The 15,535-nt window shown below is 44.9% G+C and overlaps 2 pseudogenes; both read left to right on the top strand.

The window, feature by feature from the left end:
* Positions 1-10,865: 10,865 nt before the first annotated feature.
* On the top strand, positions 10,866-10,987 carry LOC120611493 (uncharacterized; annotated as a pseudogene).
* Positions 10,988-15,285: 4,298 nt separating this feature from the next.
* Positions 15,286-15,404, top strand: LOC120611475 (uncharacterized; annotated as a pseudogene).
* Positions 15,405-15,535: the final 131 nt, after the last annotated feature.

Here is a 15,535-nt window from a genome sequence, read left to right as displayed (position 1 = left end):
AATCTCACAGAAGAGAAACTTTTAAAAACTAAATGTTATTGTATTTGATTTTTTAAAACAAAATGAAATAAAGACATCATCAGAAACTGAACAGGCAAGGCGCAAACTGGGGGAATATACTCATGATGCCTAACAAAGATTCATTTCCAGAAAATATGAAGCATTCCTAGGGAAATACTAGGGAAAAGCCAGACGAGCCCATTACAAAAACAGAAGACTTGAACGATCATTTCATAAAAAGTTATCCAAATGGTTAATAAGTGATTAAAGGGACTCAACATCATTGCTCAATAGGGAAATACAAATGAAAACCACACAGAAATATTGCTACAGAGTCACCAAGAATTAAAAAGACTGTTGTGCCAAATGTTCGCAAGGATGCGAAGGAACTTGCATAAAGCGATTCAATCTTTTGAGGTGCTGCTGGGTAGTGTCCATTAAAACGAAATATACACCTATGCTATGTCACAAAAATTCTGCTCAAGAGAGAAAAAAAATGGCATAGATGATAGAGGCCCTGTTCATCCCTCTGGCTGTGATGGAAACAAGGAGCAGCAGCAAGGAAACATCGCCTGGAATGAACAAGCCATACAAGCAGGGAGAAATCCAAGGAATCATCCTGCAACGGCAGAAGGTAGGACGGGGCGAGGACACAGGGCTGTCCAGTCCCAAGCAGCTGAGTGAGACGGAGGCTGCGGCAGCGGCAGTGGCAGCAGCAGATGCCTCTGAAAGGGGCCGCGTCGGCGAGTGAATTTTCTCCGTGGTGGACCTGCTCACTCTGAGCACCAGCGCCGATTCGGCTGCACACAGGGGGCCTCAGGGACTTACAAGGAGATGTTCTTGGAGTGAGGGCTGAGGCGAGACTTGCTTACTACAGAAGTGCTGGCGGTATCCACTGTTCCCTGTTGAGCCCAACCAGTGCACAGACAGCACCGCCATAGCCGTGACGTCATCAAACTAGATACGTCATCAAACTAGACAATAGAGGTTGCTCCACCCAGAGGATTCCCTAAAACCCTGCTTCCCCCAACTCGCGACTCCACTCAAGCTACATCCAGGCATCTCCTCAGCGAGTCAGATGCTCCTTACTGAGACTCACTGGAGGAGGCAGCTGGCCTCAGTTTCTGGTGCGGCCTTTTGAGGCAACTCTAAGCACAGCATCTGTGGATTGCTTGCTGAATTTTAACAGGTGGCTTCAGAGGGGTAGAGGCTTGGGCTAAATTTGGCCTGCAGCTGAACCCCTCTCAGGACTGTGCCACTGGACACCTACTTCACAAATGCACACTAATAAGACCAGGAGACTTAGGAGCTTTGCTTAGTACACAGAAATAGACACGGAAAGGAAGCCAGAATGGGAAGACAAAGAAACAGATACCATATGAGAGAAGAGAACAGAGATCCAGATATAATGGAGTCAAGTAATCTAACAGATGCAGAGTTCAAAACATTGGTTATAAAGATGCTCAATGAACATTTGAGAAGTGTAGAGAACTCCAACGAAGAGATAAAAAACATAAAAATGGAAATGGAAATTATAAAAGGGAACCAGTCTGAAATGAAGAACACATTAACTGAGATGAGAAGTATATTAAACAGAATAAACAAAGGAATACACAAAGTGAATAAAGAAAAGGATCAAATGCTTTATCTAAAGGACGGAAAAGCCAAGGACACAAAATCAGAACGGCAAGAGATAAGATGCCAAGACTATAAAAATAATTCAAGGATTCTATGGGACACTATTAAGGGTCCAAATATCTGTCTGATCGGCGTAACTGAAGAAAATTAAGATGTTGAACAGCTGTTTAAAGAAATAATGATGGAAAACTTTCCTAACCTGGTGAAGGAAATGGACATAAAACCCCAGAAAGATCAGTGAATTCCAAAAATCCAAAGAGGCCCACACCAAGACACATCATAATTAAAATGCCAAAGGTTAAATACAAAGAAAGAATATTAAAAACAGCAAGAGAAAAACAGATAGTTACTTATAAGGCAACACCCATAAGACTGGCAACTGAAACTACGCAGGACAGAAGGGTTTGGCAAAAAACATTCGAAAGGATGAAGACCCAGGATCTACAACCGAGAATAACGTATACAGCGAAGCTATCATTTAGAGGAGAAAGACAGATTATGAGCTTCCCAGACAAAAATAAGCTAAAGGAATTTATCACCACCAAGCCAGTATTACAGGAAATGTTGGAGAGACCTCTTTACGAAGAAAAAACATGTATCGAAAACAGGAATAAAGAATGGTAACAACTACATTCCTATCAATAAATACCTTAAATGGAAAAGAAGTAAGTGCTCCAACCAAAAGATAGCGTGGCTGAAAGGATAAGAAAACAAGACTCCTACATATGAAAAGGAAGGATGGAAAAATGACATTGTTTTGATGGACCTAGAAGGTATTTAAGTCAGACAGAGAAAGATATGATTTCACTTACATGCAGAATCTAACAAATAAAAAGAACAAACTCATCAAAAACAGACTGACAAATATAGTGGACAATTCGGTGACGGACAGAGGGGAGGGACACTTGGGGAACTGGGAGAATGGGGTGAAGGGTTAAAGAAGTACAAATTAGTAGCTGATGTATGGTCATGAGGATGGGGAGCACGGCATAGGAAATGCAGTTGGCATTAATACACTGGCAAGGTTGAGGGTCAGGGGAGGAAGGGAGCAATTGGGGGGATCATTTTACGAACTATATAGATGTCTAACCAATGCACTGTATACTTGAAACTAAATAAAGTAAAAATAAAATAAAATAAATAAAATAAAATGGCACATGCCCAGATTGAGTGCATTTACTCACCAAAAGACCTTGTGAATGTTAACAGCAGCTTCATTCGCAACAGCTCCAAACTGAAAACAACCAAAATGTTCATCAACGGTATAGAATGGATACATTACTTGCAATATAGTCACACAGTAGAACACTACCCAGCAATAAACAAACAACTGATATATGCAATGCTATGGATGAATCTTACAGACATTACGGTGGGTGAAAGAAAACACAGAAAAAAGCAGTACTTGATCACAATTACGTGATATCGTAAGAACAGGCAAAATTAATATATATTAACAGAAGTCAGAATAGTGGTTATCTCTGGGGTGTAAGTATTGACTGGGAAGAAGCAGGTGGAAACCTGGGGTGATAGAAATGTCCCAAATTTTGATCTGCGAGCTGATTACATATGTATACATACATAAAAGTTCACCCAGCTATGCTCCTAAGATCTGTGCAGTTTATTGTTTAAGTTATACCTCAATTAGAAAAAAGTAAGATGAAGGAATGAGAGAAAAAAAATGGAGAGAATGAGGAAAAGAAGGAGAAAGAAGGGAGGGTGGGACGGACATGAGGGGAAAACGAACATGATCACCGCGAGGGCGCCTCGGAAATGTTATCGGGCATGTACTATTATCCGCATCTGAAGGATGGGAATTCTCCAAGGTTTGCTGATGTGTCGCAGAGTGGGTGTGTGACGAGCAGATGCTAGAACCCACTTGTGGACGACGCCAAGGCTTTGTTTTACTCCCTAACAGCTCATGAGTCACCTCCTTCTAGAGAGGTGACCCGGAGAAACGCCTCCCACCCTGAATTGATTCTTCCTCCAGGGAAGGATGTCTATATCATCACCATGGGCCTTCTGTCCCCCATCCACAGTTGCAAACCTGCTCCCAGAGGACAGAAATGCTTCCGTTCATTTTAGACTTTCCTCCCGGGCTCTGCACGGGCCGCACTGACATGTGCTCCAGCGAGACAAGGAGTCACCGCTGGAAACGCGGTTGCAGTCCGCTCTGAGCAAGCCCTTTGATTACGCAAGGCGCGGGCTGCGGCCGGTGCCTCTTTCCCACGCGGAACCCAGGAGGAGCCAGGCTATGGCTTCGGTTGGACCAGAGCCCAGGCGCGTCAGCCTTACCCATACAAACTCCAAGTTACGCGACTGTTTTGGCGCAGCCGCTAACAACCTTCCCGACTACGTCGGGCGGAAACAGGTGCGCCGGCCCCGCCCCGCTCACCTGCGCGCGCAGCCCCACCCCAGCGCTCGACTCCGCGCCGGCGGCGCAGGCCGCACGTATTTATATGGCGCTATTTTGGTCGCGCGCCCTGATTGGCCGGCCGCGGATGACGACACGCTCGCGCGCCGCGGGGCGAGGCCGAGAGCAAGGGGAGGGGCGTTTCCGGTGGCCCCGGGGGGTGGCAGAGTGGGACGTGGTCCCGCGGAGGCTGCCCCCGACATGCCCTTGGGGTGCTCTGGCACCTCCATGCCCACTCCGCAAGCTGTCGGTTGTGTTATATTTTCATGAAAGAGCCTGTGTGGCTGAAAAGGGTTATTAAAGACCAAAAACGCTTCTGGGAGGGAATTGCTGGATGGCATTACTTTTCTTACAAGCCACATGGCAGAAGCACAGGAACCTTAACCAGATGCTAGCCCAAAGCTGCATTTCCTGCCTAGAAACGCTGTCAGCTCCCTCTGCAGACCTTTCTGCCATTCTTACCTCGCCGTTTGCCTAAACAAGACTCGGGCCTTTGCGTTGCTGGTCCAGACTGTCGCCAGGCCTCCCCTCTCTAACTACAGTGCAGTTATCTACCCTTCTCTGAAGCAAGAGGGACAAAACACTGCTTAGACTTCTCGAAAGGATCTCATTTCCACTGCATTTCCATATCGTAATCAGAGCCACGTTTGGCCTCACCTAGATTCTGGTTGTCCATCAGTCAGGCGGCATTAGTTCTTTGAGTCTCAAAGTTCTTCAGTTTCTTTTGGTGACAAACTGGTTTTGAGCTTCTTTGGTGAAAGTTACTGAATAAATACCAAGTGTGATTCCAAAATATCAAAAATCCTGATCATACTTAAAAAGATAAAATGGGCCATTAGAAGCCATCCCTTCCTGTATATGGCAACTTAGCTTGAGTTCTATTTCCTCCTTAGAATCATAAATACCACCTGGTTGCAGAGCCCATAGAGGCATCAGAGTTCCTGAGCTCATAGCCTTGAAGATCATTTGCAATTGGATGTAGGCAGAACCTAACTTAGTAACTACTGAACGTGAACAACATCGATAAAAATTGTCATTTATTAAGTATTTTCTATGTGCCAAGCATTGTCAATGCTTGAGATGTTTTATTTAATCCTTACGAAATCTCCCTGACTTAGATACCATTATTACACCAATTCTACAGAAAAGGAAACCAAGTACCTAAAAAGCTTGAATAACTTGACTGAAGTCATACTAGCATGATGGCAGTGCCAAGGTTTATAACTCAAGATCGTCTGACTCTGAGATTTGTGCTCTCATCTACTAAGCGTTGTATACTTTCTTTTCTCATGTAATTGGAAATTCAGTCTTAGACTGGCACAAAAGGAGTTGAGATCAGTAAATAAGTGTTATAAATCCTCAGGAAGATGTTTGTTCTGCTGCTGGCTTTAAAAAAAAAAAAAATTTTACTAAGGGAAAATAATGATGCCGGGGTCTTAACAATTTCCACCTCCCATAAACAACAGGCCACAGTAAACCTGCAGGACAGAGTTTTCGGAAAGATTTTCGATCCCGCTTTGCTCGTTGACGTGGAGACTGGACCGTTTACAAAGTGGCCTCACTTAGATCCACTTGGTTGGTTAGGAACCAGGAAGCAAACTGATCGTAAGAATGACTTTCGAACATTTTTCTGATGGAAGTTCCAAATACATGTACGATAGACACTGCAGGGGCGTTGCCTTGGAGCCAGGCAGGCCCGGACACAAGCTGCAGCCTACCGTTCTCCTGTTTAATTCTGTGTGAGTTTCCAAACTTCTCTGAACCTCACGTTCTTTATCTGTAACCTTATTTACTGCAAGGATTCAGTGAGACGTACAAAGTTCCTGAATTAGTTTGTGGTATATGTAAATATTAAAAAATGTTAGTTCTCTTTCTTGCCCTTTCCCCTGAATATGTAAGAAATGCACATAGCTGTAATAATTATACCTTTATTGTTCCTTTTACAGAGCTACGTTGACTGAACTTCATAATCAGTAATTTACATTAAGACCATTTATTACCATCTACAACTTTAAATATCCTATGTCCTTATTGAAACTTCAGCAACATCATTTCCAAATATCAGCTTCAGCTGTGTCTGTCATTCACTTAACAAATAGTTATTGAAAATCTATTAGGTATAAGACATGATTCTTTGATAGCACTCTCTTGAAGACATTTCAGTAAAATAGCCTGGTTCACAAAGAGGCATTAGAGAAATAGACTGTACTTTTAAGGTAATTATAACCTGTTCTTTCTCACTGACCCAAGCTCCGACTCTGATCATAGTTCTCAAGGAAAATGATTTGGTCTGGCAAGACAAAACAAAAAAGGAAAAAAAAAAACCACACAAAAAACTAAGAACAGAATCGGGCATTAACAAAAATTAAAGACGTTTCTTTTAAAATATAATTTAGAGAATGTTGTTCCCTTTTAAGGTCATTTATTGTGTTACTAGATCTTAACAGATTGTTTTCATCACTGCTAGTTAGTCAAAGGAAAACTTTTAAGGCCTCTTTTCCAGCATAAATTTATAAAATGTGCCGTGTGCGTACATGCATGTATGTCTGGATGTTGCATTGTGAGGTAGCAGTGAGTCTTACTACAAAAATGCAGACTCTGCAAACTTTGCAAACCATTACATATCCGAATCTATTTTAAGTGAACTGAGTTTCCAGAAACTCGCAAAGCATTACCTTTAACTAAATGGTTTGAATTTAAGTGGAGCTGTTTTTTTCTAATTCAAAAGTGTGTGACTTAGGCAACATGTACCTGACACCCAAAAACCTGTTTGGATTATCTGAGTAAGTCAAATGAGCAGCCAATTCAACAGAAAAGAAATTAGACAAACCCACTTTTCATCAGACTTCATCAACCTATACTTTTAAACCTAGCAATCTTTAATAGAAATTGTTTCCCAAGGATAAGAAATTATCATATAATTGTATATAGTATGATGTGAGAAATTAAAGTATAACATACAAGATTGGCTCTTGCAAGTAACTGACGTTATTAGCCACAATAGTGATATGAATTGAGCATGTAATGTCATGGATGCTAGATGCCAATGTTGTTCATTATAATGGTTTCAATTCATTCTTTTAACTCCTTTCATTGCCAGCAAGAGTGATTCAGGGTGTGATTGACTCAGTTTATTTTTTGCTCCAATAAAGGGCTGCTTTTGAAAACCTGCCTGCACCCTAACTCTCTCCTGTTGCCCCAATACAACACCTTCTGTTGACAAAACTGTGAGACCAAACAGTAGCAGGTAATGAAAGTGCCCTCTACTATTGCTAAGCAAGTGAACACAGCCTCCGCTCCGGAGCCTGAGCCGATGAGAGTCTACATTTTAAGTGGCCTCTTTGAAGCATGCATACGTTCATTCATTCATCCACTTACTCATTCAAAAAATAATTCGTGATCTCTCTCTCTATGACCCAAGCACACAAATAAGTATGACTAGGTCATAGTGCCTGCTATGGCTGGCTTGCAGCCTAGAGTGGGGGGAGAGATGAATAAGTCAATTATACAGCTGAGAACTAATTAACACGGTGGAGGAGTTTAGGGATGTGTGCAGGGCGTAGAGCTAGAGAAGGCTGTGGGGATTGTAGGCAACACCAAGCCCAGGGGCTCAGGCAGGAGGAGTGTTGGGAAGGCAGTCAGGACGCGACAGCCCGAGAGCCACACTAAGGCATTCGACCATCATCCTGCAGGTTGTGTGACGCTTAAAGGAAGTTAAGAGGATATCAGAAAAGCAGCTTCCCGGAGTCTGCAGATGGACTTTCCCCGCTCCTTCCAAAGAAAGAAAAATGGAGGACTTGGACCAGGTGTATGGTTCTCCTAAGTGGCGATATCGCCCCTAATACTTGCCATGGTAAGGCATTTTACTGTCTCTGCTTTATCCAAGATTAGAAATTCAGGTGAACTTGTGGGTTTTTAGGGAGATTGCTTTGCCTGACATCGTCAGTCACTGTTCTCTGCTAGCAAACAAATGGTTCCAGCAGCCTGGGAGATAATTATCACATTTAATACATATAGTGTTATGACATATTTAGACTTGGCCTTTTGTCTAAAAACTGTAAGTTTGAGGATTTCTTACTGACATTGCTCACTTTACTGTGAAACACGTGTTGAGGCTGTCTGCTGGCACCTTCTTGGGAGTTTATAATGGTCCCTTGAAGGCCCCAGCCAGGGGGTCTGCATCACAGAATGTCGCAGTCACTACAGGGGCACCCTTTTGGCGAGATGAAGGCTGAGCGTTCGTCTGAAGGAATCAGGAGAGCGCAAGCAATGCACGCTGTGGCGTGAACGCCTGGAGATCGGTTCAGAGGTACCTCCGAGCTAGGAAAGGTGCTGGATGCTGATTCTATAAGAACGGCCATGTCCAAAGACTATGAAACTCAAAATCCAGCAGGATGACATACAGAAACGTTCCCAGCCATTTGCTGTGCCTTTTATTATGAAATCTTGACTATTCTCCTGATAGTAAAACTAAAGAATTATACCACATGGGGTGGATCTGGGCAGGATAGTTCATGACAGTAGCATTTTATAGCAGGAATCCTAAAGATGCCTGGAATGCAAGGTAAATCCCTCTCTGGCTAAAGTCAGCAATTACTAGCTACATTCACATAGTTTTTGGTCCAAAGCTCACTTCAAATGATGAAGATCAGTGGCTGAAATATTGTGATATTGCTGTGGGACTATTGGCTAAAGGGAGATAGATAGATAGATAGATACATACATACATAAATACATACATATGTATGTATGTAACGTACGTACATACATACATACATACATACATAGATGATGGATAGGGCAGCTTCACCAGGTGCATGAAAAGCCTTTTAGGTAGGAGCTGGTTCATATAACTAGGAATAGTTTGTCAGTGGGTAGATCCTAAAAGCCTGATGTCTGGCTATTGTCTAGAGCAGCGGTCCCCAACAGGATCCCGTCATTAGAGCCACATGGTCCTCAAAAGATCACTCTCCCGTTTAGCTGCTTTTTGCCCCCACAACAAGGTTCCGACTCCCTGGGTGGCACACAGGCGCCTCACGAGCCACCTCCATTGTGCCTGTCCCGCCTCCCCTCCCTTCAGCCCTGTTCCCTCCTCTTGGTCTGGTAGCCAAGCCAGACCACTCTTCTCCCCGAAAAGATCGCGTCCTCTCACGTCCGCCTCTCTGCCTTCACATGCTCTCACCGCCTGGCATGTCCTTTCCCTTCTCCCTCTGGCAAACTTCTACTCCGCCTGAAGCAACAGCCTGACTCAGTCCTTTCCGGCTGCTATAACAAATACCGTAGACTGGATGGCTGTAAGACAGAAATTTGTTTCTCACAGTTCCAGAAGCTGGAAGTCCAAGGTCAAGGTGCCAGCATGGTCATGTTCTAGTGAGAACCCTCTTCTTGGTTCACAGCTGGCACCTGCTCACTGTGTCCTCACACAGCGGATGGGGTGAGGGATCATCATCTTTGGGGATCGTTATTTCGACATATCAATTTTTTTGGGGGGGACACGTTCAGACCATAGCACAGCCTAAATGTCACCTCCTCTGTGAGGTCTTCTCCACCTCCAGAGGCAGTCGGGCATTCCCTCATGTGCTTCTGGGGCACGGAGCACACTGTTCTCATTCTACTTTCGAAATCTTCAGTTTAATAACACACTCTTTATCAATCATCCTCAACGGCCTGGGAAGAGCCAGAGGCAGGGATCACATCTTGCTCATCCCTGTAGACCCAATACCCTTGCACTGTGCCCGGCATTCGGCTGGCACGTGATTGTTTCGATAAGCTTCAGCTGTCAATGATGATATCAACAGGTATTCTGTTTACTGTCTACTTGTCCTCTGCCTGGTTATTTGCTAAATGAACCAATGAATGCAGCTGTTAAAATGCATATATGACCCCAGGAGAGGGTGGGGGCCTCTGGGAGGCCTCCTCCCTCCAGTAAACAAGAGTGAGATAACTTAATTGTCATCTTGGACTGAGACCCAGGATGAGGAAGTCCAGGCTGATAAACTTTGGTCAGCCAGAGGCCACTGTGGGAGCCTCCCGAGGTGCAGGTGGGGGGACAGGGCGCCCTGAGGTTGGGCTCCTCAGGACGGAGGGGCAAGGAGAGCAGCCCAGTCAGAGCCAGGGAGGAGAGGGGATACAGAGCTTAGTGAGGATGGTAGCCTTGTGTCTGCCTCTTTACCTCTAAAACGGAGAAACATTCTTGTGTGTTGGATACATCCTCGAAAGAATGGAATAGCAATGACCTCTAATAACAGCCATGTAAAAGTTCATCATCTCACATACAAACGCACCTGAGGAAAACAGAAAGTACGGCCAGTTGGCCTGAAGATGGTTCGCCCTGCCTGTGGAAGAGAAGGGGAGGAGAAGAAAAATAAGGATTAAAAAATGACCAGAGACTTTGAAAAATAAATCATCGCTGTTTAGAATCTACCCATGGCATCAACATTCACAGTTGCTCTTCCAGAGGCCTGGCCTAGCTGGAGCTTGGCGTTGCCTGACACCTTCTGTTTATCTCTTGGTTTATCTCTCAGAGGGAAATATTTGGGGAAAGCGAACTCCTCGCCTTCCGCTAAAGTGCCTTAGCAACTACATTCGGCACGACTCCCAGCTGGCCTGGAGGCGGGCGGCCCTCCAGATAACCAGTGTCAGAAAACCTGACGCCAGTAAGTCCCCATCCTGAATCTGGCTGCACCTAGGATTAGAACGTGTCCTGGTATACTGTGACTAAAATACAAAGAGTCTGCCATACGGTGACATTTCAGTGTCATGACGGGTTGTTTATAACATCGTTGAAGAATTTTTTCCGTAATAAATTTGTCCTGTCTACGGCCATGCCACCCTGCACGAGCCCGATGTCGTCTGATCTCGGAAGCTAAGCAGGATCGGCCTGGTTAGTACTTGGATGGGAGACCACCTAGGGAGACCACCCAGGTGCTGTAGGCGTAAAAAATAAAAAATAAGGGATTGTAAGCTGACCAGGTCCTTGCAGTCTGTGAGGTCAACCAAGGGTCGCCTCGCCTAAAAAATAAATAAATGGATAAATTATTCCTGAGGACCTTGAATCCTTTCCCCTGTTTGTGTCTCGAAACAGGGACGGCCTCGGCCCTTCCTCGGCCTGGGAAATGAGGCCCTTCTGGCCTCTTGTCACCGCCATGCAGTTTTCCCATCCCCAGCATCACAGGGGACAAATGGGGAGAAGGGAGGCCCTGCTTCCACAGGGTGCCCTCTGTTTGGGGATACATTGGCCCAGGGCTCAGAAGTAAACAGGAGACACACTACTCCTTTACTCCAGTTAATAATAATAATAATAATAATAATAATAATAATAATAAGTATTCTAATTACTGACTGCTTATGCTGTGCCAGGCCCTTTACTAAGCACTTTCCATACCATCCCATTTAATCCTCAGACCAATCCTGTGGGATTGTCATCACCATCCCCATTTTTCAGACCTGCCTAGTCTCCCAGCTACTACATGGCAGAGTTCAGTTTCCAAGATCCTGACTTCTCCAACCCTTCAACTCCCTCGAGAGTACCTGGTGGGCTGATCCTGATCCTTGAGCAGGGGGCAGTTGCCATACGCCATGGGGATCTGTCAGGTCACCCCCTGCCTTGTAAATCCTGGGCCTCTTTACCTTCCCCCCATCCATTCTCACCACCAGGACCCATCTCAACCCCCCACCCGAGGCGGTCCCCCGATTCTGCCAGGGTCCATGGACCAACCTCATCCCGAGTGCTCTCGACTTGAAGTATGATCTATGGACCGGCTGCCTTGGCACCGATGGGAAGAGATGTGGATGCTCAGACCCTACCCCAAATCCACATTTTAGCAAAACCCAGGTGACTCCAGTGCACGGGACTCTCTGTAATCTGCTTCACTTATCAACAGTTTCACATGGTTCTAGAGCTGTTTGTTTGGTGGCTCTTTGTCTTTTTGGCGAGATTATAAGTGGAATCTGGGTTTGCCCCAATCACTGGAGACTGTCCAAATTGCACGCTGGAACTAGTCCTGATAATTTGGGGTCCTTGCCCCACAGGGATCACATGGTAACGCCTGTTGACTGGCAGCCCAACCATCAGCAGTATCTCAAGGACCCAGTGGCCTCTGAGGCACCACCACCCTTGGCCTTTGTTTGGGTACCAGAGGACTTTGGGGCCCTGTGGGGAGTTTCCTGAAAGAAATGACACCTTGATTTTTTTTTTAATACTAAAAGACCCAGCCCTACCCTGGCATCCTCCCCCAAGGCTGCCCCTCTGACCCCACCTCTGTCCCAAATGCCCTAATCCCTGTGCATTCTTGGTGGCACAGCGGCCGGAATCCAAGAGGAGCCACCTCCTCAGGGCTCTGTAATTTCAGAGTTTTTTCCCCTGTTGGGGAAAACTTCACGGGAATCCCGTAGCCTCCTTCAGGTACTGTCACTACCTCTCAAACAGCTCTCACTTTTTAAAATCGCCTGCTTAACGCATGCACCAGCCCTTAGAGAAAAACGGTATGTTTACTCTTTGTCACTTCCTGTGGGCAGGGTGGGGCCCACGCCAGACTGCTCTGCAGCAGTTTCTGTGATTCACTCTGGGAGGGAGGGCCTTTCAGCAGGGAGGGAAGTGATTCCTGTGGTCTTGGAATGCAGGTATGGGTGTATCTTCAGAAGGGTTTGCTGATAAAGGAATTGTGGGAAGGCAAACCAGCTACAAAAAGCATAGTGTGGGTGTGGGTGTGGGTGTGTGTGCACGTGTGTGTGTGGCATAGGTGTGTATGGGTGGTGTGTGTACTGTGTGTATGTGTGGAGTGTGTTGTATGCACCTCCTCTGGATAGATTCAGTTGTTAACATAGTGCCTTGCCTGGCTCCCCACGAAAGCCAGTTCCAGGCTTTCAGGGTGCAGGCGTGGAGGGCTGATCCTCAAGTCAAGCCCAGGGAAGCTGCTCTCCATGCAGCACAAGCCCAGGTCTAGGACAAGGGAGCTCTGGGTCTAAGATGGCAGTTGCATTCCTTACATTTGCAAAGCCCTCGAGCCTTGGCTCAAGTGAGCCACCAGTCCCAGACCAGCCCGGAGCAAGGCTGAGGACAGCGCCATAGTGGAAGGCAGCAGCTGGGTGGAGAGTCCACATCTGGGGTGGTGACGATTCGTGTGTGAGGGCTTTCTTTTTCCCTTCTCTATTTCAGAGGGAGTGTGGAAGGGTTAGGAGTGTGGAGTCCGGAGCTAGTCTGTCCGGGTTCCAACTCAGTTCTGCCACCTACTAGATGCAGAGTCTTTGGAAAGTCGCTTAACCTCTCTGTGCTTCAGTTTCTTCCTCTATAAAATGGACAATAATAGCATCTGCCTCATAGGATTGCTGTGAGGATTAAAAGGATTATTCGTGTAAAGAATTTAGAATGGTAGCCAGCATATAGTAAGCACTCCATATTAACCATCATTCTTTGGGAACCAGAATCAATGTCCTAGAGAGTATCAGGGATGGGGCGGGGGAAGCATCTTACTCTTCTGAACCCAAGAGATAAAGCTCATCCAAAGATTCTTCTACACTGTGAAAAAGAAGAAAAAGACCAGCACACATGTCACTTCCTGTTGTCGGGGACACATTTTCAGATTCTGTGGAAGTGCCTTAGCAAACCCCTAACTCTACTTCAGGGAAATAACTTACCTTAGGGAAATATTAAACCTACGGGCTGGTTCTCAAACCTTTATACATTTTCATTTTTAGAAATAACTTTATGGTTTGTTAAAATTGAAAGAATATTGGCATTCTGAACCTATACTCAAGAGTTTTCGGTTGATATTTCTATGTAAAACATATGGCTTTGAGGAGGAGGGACATGTGTCAAAACTACGTGTATTTGGATTTCTGTCTCTTTTTACAATAGCTGTAATACCAAACATCAATTCGCTATTTTCAGAGCCTGCCTGCCTTGAATCTATTTAAAATCCATGTAATTGGATGATGCAACACTATATTAATCTTTGTGCATTCATGCACTCAATAAGCATTTATTAAGTATCTACTACATGCCAAGTTCTGTGTTAGATGCTACTGAAGTTGTAAGATGCAAGAGATCTAGGGCCCTATCTCGGAGAGACTATAAACAGTACACAACATGCATACACTATACTGGAATAGAATCAATAAAAGAAGTATACACAACACTATAACATGTTCTCTTCAGGATTAGCTAACTAGTTTGAAATTATAAAACCAAATCCAATAACATTTCTGATCCTGTGGAATGTAGACACGGTTTCTGTTGAGACGCTTGGAGGCATATTCACTATTCACTGGGAAAGGGCGGTACTTTAGAGCAGTGGTCCCCAACCTTGTTGGCACCAGGGACTGGTGCTCCTATGAGAATCTAATGCCTGATGATCTGAGGTGGAGCTGAGGCGGTGACGCTAGCGGTGGGGGGCGGCTGCAAATCCCTGGCCCACTGCTTACTTCTTGCTGCGGTTCCTTCTGTGGCCCGGGGGTTGGGTATCCCTGTTTTAGAGGCTCAGAGAGAGAGAGAGTCACAGTCACACAAACCACAGCCTGACAACCCAAACAGTAGTAATAAACTGAGAAAAGGAAAGAACTTTGTCTCCTTAGGCAAATGATTTCTTAGGTGGTGATGAAAAGCCAACACAACATTTTAAAAATAGAATAACATTCCCTTTTGTAAACACTGTTTACTATGATATCATGAATTAGTGTAAACTCCATGTCTACTTCTTGTACCAAGAAAACACACTGCTTTCACAAAACAAAAAAAGCACTCTAGTTCTTTAGAGAAAAAGGGACTGTTGTCACTTGCAACCTATTGCCTAGCAACGAAACAGCAAGGCCTCACACCTTTCCCCCGTCTTAGACACACACGGACTCACCCTCCCTGTTCATTCTTCCTGACTTACGAGTACAGTGTTCTTTTAATAGGGTCTGTGGTTGGAACAACTAACTGAGTTTTAAGGTTTTATTTTAAAACACCAGTCATTATGAAGTCCTGCCAATTGCTAAGAATTCAATCATATAGTCAGAGTGTGTGAAAAAGCCATGATATAGTAAAATAAGAAGGTTCCTTTGCTTGCTTGCTTGCTTGCTTGCTTGCTTTCTTTCTTTCTTTCTTTCTTTCTTTCTTTCTTTCTTTCTTTCTTTCTTTCTTTCTTTTTTCTGTTTTCTCACATAGCCCTCCCCTTGCTGAAAGTTTCTCAGGAGTGTCGCTCTTTGCCTGTTCGCCAGGGGCTTTCATGTTTAGTATGAAAATAAAATCATGCGTCCACGCCCATGCTGCCCTGAACAAGCCCCATCCCATCTGACCTTGGAAGCTAAGCAGGGTCGGGCCTGGTTAGTATTTGGATGGGAGACCACCTAGGAAGACCAGGTGCTGTAGGCGTAAAAAATAAAAAATAAGGGATTGTAAACTGACGAGGTCCTCGCAATCTGTGAGGTCAACCAAGGATTGCCTCTCCTAACTAACTAACTAACTAACTAACTAACTAACTAACTAACTAAATAAATAAATAA

This window comes from Pteropus medius, unplaced genomic scaffold (assembly GCF_902729225.1).
Source record: "Pteropus medius unplaced genomic scaffold, Ma_sr-lr_union100, whole genome shotgun sequence".
Taxonomy (NCBI): domain Eukaryota; kingdom Metazoa; phylum Chordata; class Mammalia; order Chiroptera; family Pteropodidae; genus Pteropus; species Pteropus medius.
Note: the sequence above shows the minus strand (reverse complement) of the source record. Positions and strands in the feature narration are given on the sequence as shown.